Below are 5,776 nucleotides of genomic sequence, written 5' to 3'. Positions count from 1 at the left end.
ATTTTTCATTTGAGTCATTCACAAGAATAAAAGTAATGTAACATGTGCAAAGCAAAACTTGGTAGCATTGAAGATAACGGCTTTCCCACTTTAATGAGGCACTCTGTACGAGTTTAACTCGATAACTTTGTGGTTGCTTTTACATGACAGCTGTTAAATATTTATTTAATGCTATATTAACGGGAGTAGATAACGCGTGGATCAATAAGTCCCGGGACTAAATAAGAAAACACACATTTTTTTGGCAAAACTCGACTTTGTTCATCAACATAGTCTCCTTCAAGAGCAACGCAATCAGTCCAGCGCTTCTCTAACATTTCAATACCTTTCTTATAGAACGATTTATCTTTGGCCTCGAAATAAGCATTCTTTTCGGTGATGACTTCCTCGTTGGAGTAGAATCTCTTTCCTTGGAGCATTTTTTTTGAAATCTACAAACAGGTAGTAGTCGCTGGGGGCCAGATCCGGTGAATATGGTGGGTGCGGAAGCAATTCGAAGCCAAATTCATGCAATTTCGCCATTGTAGCGAGCGACTTGTGACACGGCGCATTGTCTTGGTGAAAGAGCACTTTCTTCTTTTTCATTTCTCAGCGATTTCGTTCTTCAAAACAAGCGTCCCGTAAATCACTGTAACTCGTGAACCAAACATCAGAATGACATGAAATTTTGGCAGGTATCTTTTGAAGGTTGGTACTTATGAAAAACCATACGGAACTTTTGTTGGCAACGCCATCTATGCTTCGGTCCCGGGACTTATTGATCCACGTGTTATTCTGTACAAATTTTGCTCATGCATTTTGCTTTCAATACTAATTGAGCTCTCGTGGACATTATGACAGTTATCAGTTAATGTATTATGCAATATCAATGGGTTAGTATTATTGTTGTTATGTGTGTTTCACATTTATTTGAAATTATATCACGGAAACAAATATGTTTAAATTTTTTTTTTTGCCTCATAGGTGGAAAGGAAATTATTCTATAAGTGCAGTTGATATAATTTGTATATATGTATGTATGTGCGAATCTTTATTAGATGTAATGGATTAGATGTAAATACATATTTGGAAACACTTTTGCCTGCTTCATGGCGACCGCAGTACAATAAAAATGACATTTAGCTTTTTGTTGTATATCGGGCTATATTTGCTCGATCTGAACAATATGTTCTAAGATTGTAGCGATGGCTTGGCTATCCGCACTAATTTTCACTCAAGTTTCGTTGAGATAGATTAAACCACATCTATATTTGAGCAGGTATTTTCAAAACCTATTCTATGAAGCATTTATATCAAATATCAACAAAATACTTAACGTTTTCTGAAATGTTTTGCTGCAAGACAATTCGACACATATACATTGATATACATATACATATATAAAAGTATAAAAAAGGGGAATGGGATATCTGTGGTTAAATGTGCATAATTCTCATTTGTAACTATACCCACAGTTTTATTATTCATTTGTCTTCAATTTGCTTTTAGGAACACACTCATGACTAAAGTGCCTATGACTTCACACAAAACGTGAATTTTTCCACAATTATTGAATTAAGGATTTGGCGATATTATTTCCGTCATCTTTCCATGTGTAACAAGACTTGTTTTATTTATGGACACTGTTCTCCTCAAAACAAAAATAGTTAGTATTACCTATGACAAATAGATCAATGCATGCCTTATAAATTCTTGTCATTAGAGTAGTACCATCGCAACCAAAAGCAGCCATTGTCCTTTGTTAGACCAACATTTGACGAAAATATACCAGTTTATTTTCCAACAAACACTCATGACTGCACAAACAGAGACTCACACACACATACCTGAGCAATAGCAGCTGCCAATGAGGCAGCAGCCAGACACCGCTTATAATACATAAACTCAATTTAGATGTCACTTTACAGCGTCACACTACACGACTAATATGTAGTTTTTGTTATTGTGAGAAAGCACTGTATCGGATTTTTCTAAACCCCGCTCGTACTCCTCCATGGCTGTTTGTTTGTAGTGAACTTGAGAAAGAGGTTATTGCAATACTTGCTTACTTCATTTTTTATGTATGTATAATCATACACACACTAGCTTGATATTTTATTTTCATTTCATATTTGTTATAAAAACGTCGAATTTTTATGAGAAAATACGCACACAATTAAACACACATTTAGTTTACAATTTAATTGCTGCTATTTATAATCCCAGCATTTGGAAACACTCATCAAAGCATTTTTATTTGATATCAATTGTCGAGAGGTTTCAATTTGTGGGTTTTCGTTGATACTTTCCAAGTTAAAACACCTTTTACTTATTTGATATTTATATTTCCATTTGTGTACTCCTAACATCTTGCATTTTCACAACACACCGAACGAAAAATTTAAAAAAGTCCACAATTAAGCCGTTGGTGACTTCCGACATCACATGTATTTCGCACCGCACAGCCCAACGCAGCGCAAGAAAGACGACAAGAACTCCGGCGAGCGCTACAGTCATTGCTCAATAACTCAACCAGGAGGACACTTACCACTGTACTTTTGGTTTAAAACGAAATATACTCAATGTTTAGTGAGAGATGATGGTTTTGGCTCAAAGTTCATTTAAGATAAATTTTATTTTGAGTTTTATAGTATATTTTTAAGTGTGGTGGAATTGAGTAGAATCCTGAAGATTTCCACCATATTGTTTGAATGGTTGTGAAATTTAGGAAATTATGATTTTGCTTATTGAACTGAACGCTTACATTTTAGAATTTCAAACTATTTGAGATATCGATTTCAAAATGTAGTATTTTATTCTTAAAGGTAGAACCTATCAAAATCTGGAAATGGTAGATTTTTTTTACCCTGAACAGGGTATATTAAGTTTGTCACGAATTTTGTAACACCCAGAAGGAAGCGTGGGATATACATATATATACATACATGTATATATATATAAATCAGTATGTTGAGCTCAGTCGATTAGCCATGTCCGTCTGTCTGTCTGTCCGTCTGATACGAACTAGTCCCTTAGTTTTTAAGATATCGTTTTGAAATTTTGTAAACGTCATTTCCTCTTCAAGAAGCTGCTCATTTGTCGGAACTGCCGGTATCGGACCACTATAACATATAGCTGCCATGTAAACTGAACGATCGGAATCAAGTTCTTGTATGGAAAACTTTCGCATTTGACGTGGTATCTTCACAAATTTGACATGAATTACTGCTTAAGGTAATAACATAATCTCCGAAAAAATTGTTCAGATCGAATTACTATAGCGTATAACTTCCATACAAACTGAACACATAGTTACTAAAAGAAATGCAATTGTGAGGGGTATAGTAGCTTCTGTGCAACCCAAGGGAACCGTTTCTTTTTTTTGAAGTTATACTTCTTACACGAGTTCGAAAAAGGTCGCGATAGATTCAGGTTGCGCAACCTTGCTCAATATGAATCTACGCAACTTTGCTCAATAGGAATCTACGCAACCTTGTCTGCGAAGATGTTCGAGCAGCAAGCGAAGCGGTGACAATCGGCGATCGTTTGTTCGTTTCTTTCGGCACAGCTCGGCTTTTCTACCAACAACACAATGTTGCCATGCTTATGCTGTTGTTGTTTTTGTAGAACAATGTTTCAATTTTTGGTTGGTGACATATTCAATTAAAAATAAATACTGTTGGGATTCGAACCTACGTGCTCGTCGTAACTTTTAAAGCGCTTACCTCCAACACCACCATTGACACTTGCATTGCGTTGTCGTAATTATGGTTTGGTTATGCATGAAAGAAATATACAATGGGTCGCCGATTGTTACCTCTTTCCTTGCTGCTGCGCATATGTATGTTCGTATGCTTGTGTATTATTGAAGTTATACTTCTTTTTCTTTCGTTTGTCTTTTATGTCTGCGAATTCTCAACTATTTTGTGTGACTTTTGCTTTAAATAGTCTGCGTTGGCCTTTGAAAAATTAAGACTATACTTCACAGCATCATTTCTGTTATTAGTCTTCATTTAAATTTTTTGGAAATCGACCCGCAATGACGAAGTATATCGTTTTATCTGACAGCGTGAGCTTTAAGAAGTTCATTTCTAATTTTGTCTTGTGGCATATTAGAAATGATGTTTCTTCGAAAATCGTTCGCTTACAACGGATAAAACGACTTCTGAGCGGTGATTTTAATGAATAAATTCCTTTTGGTTGAAATGCTCTGCGTTGGCCGTTGAAAAGTTAAGACGATACTTCTCAGGATCATTCATTCCTTTCATTTCTTCAAAGAAATTAATGACATTTAGAAATATGCATATTTGCATTATTTCGTTGTCATTTCCATATTCGTAGCAATATAATTTCTATGGCATAAGTAAAGTAATGGCCGCCGATTGTCACCCCTTGCCGCTGTAGCAGCTTCGCCTACAAACATGCGTAAATATGTACGCAGTTTTCTGCGAGAAGCACCAGAAAGTTGTGCAATTTATGATTTTAAGCTTTTGCCATCGTCGCGAAAATACGACTTGTTGGCAAAGGCATGCTCGGGGAGATGTTACGGCCTCTGTTTTTATGAATGAAGCGAGATCGCTTGTTGAATTTGCGCCTGCGTTCATGAATGAAATCGTTTTTGTTGTAAAATTTACTACACTTGTTCTTCGCCAACTTGGCTGCCATATTGACTTGTGAATATCAATTTTTTGTTGGTGACATATTCATATGTACGCATATGTATGTTTGTATGCTTGTGCATTATTTGTTTGGCAATGTATGCAAATATATGTACATATAAGTATATATGAATGTATGAACATGCAAGTCAATGCGCGCACATGTAATAAGTATATTGATAAGTGATGAAAATATGATTTCATTTTCTGAACGCGCACATGCGTATACTTACACTCATATGAGCATGTGCAGATACACAAGATAAGATAGAAGATGTATGTCTTTTAACATCGTACACTATACAAATCAATATTTTTCTTACTAATAGAAATTAAATTTATCACAGCAATATACATAATGCACATATACATAATATTGCTGTGATAAATTTAATTTTAATTGGTAAGAAAAATATTTATTTGTATAGTATACGATGTTAAAAGCAAACAATTAAAAATTTATTCTGTCAAGATTCGAACCTGTGGTAGCATCTTGACTTTCCAAGCGCTTACCACCATTGACACTTAGGTTGCGCTGACTTAAGTATGGTTTGGTTATGCATTTACATAAGAAACATACGATGGTTCTAATAATTTTGTTTAAGTATAGAAATATGCTTTTGTAGAACATTTGCTTTCACAAACATACGTACAAATGTGCAAACGACCTAATATATGTATGTATGATTGTTTCGCATTTTGCATCTACGCCGGTCAAATTTCTATACAAAAATCGGCTGAAATGTGTGAGAAAATAAAAAATGGACAACTAGGGCAAATAATTTGTAAAAAATTTATTGACAATTAAATATAAATGAAAATACATGTAAATTTACTTAAATTTATTTAAATTTATTGAAATTTCGTTTCGCATTTTACGGCACTTTCAAATTAATTAATATAAGTAAATTCACGACTTAACCCGCACACGTCTTATTCGCGCAAAATTTCCAACTTACGCATAACAGAGCGGATTCCAGGTTATGTAATGGTAAGTTTCTCTTGAATATTTCAATTGTGCGTAATAGATGCAACTTGTGCATTAAACTTGTGCCTTGAAACCAATATCAATTGGATTGGCAAAAATTTTAATGTTTTGATTTTAAATTGATTTTACAGCGGAAAAAGACAGTGTAGCC

At 34.6% G+C, this 5,776-nt stretch overlaps 1 pseudogene; it reads left to right on the top strand.

The window, feature by feature from the left end:
- The first annotated feature begins 3,950 nt into the window (after positions 1–3,950).
- Positions 3,951–4,153, top strand: LOC120776214 (annotated as a pseudogene).
- Positions 4,154–5,776: the final 1,623 nt, after the last annotated feature.

Source organism: Bactrocera tryoni, chromosome 4, assembly GCF_016617805.1.
Source record: "Bactrocera tryoni isolate S06 chromosome 4, CSIRO_BtryS06_freeze2, whole genome shotgun sequence".
NCBI lineage: Eukaryota > Metazoa > Arthropoda > Insecta > Diptera > Tephritidae > Bactrocera > Bactrocera tryoni.
This window is presented reverse-complemented; position numbering and strand designations above follow the sequence as displayed.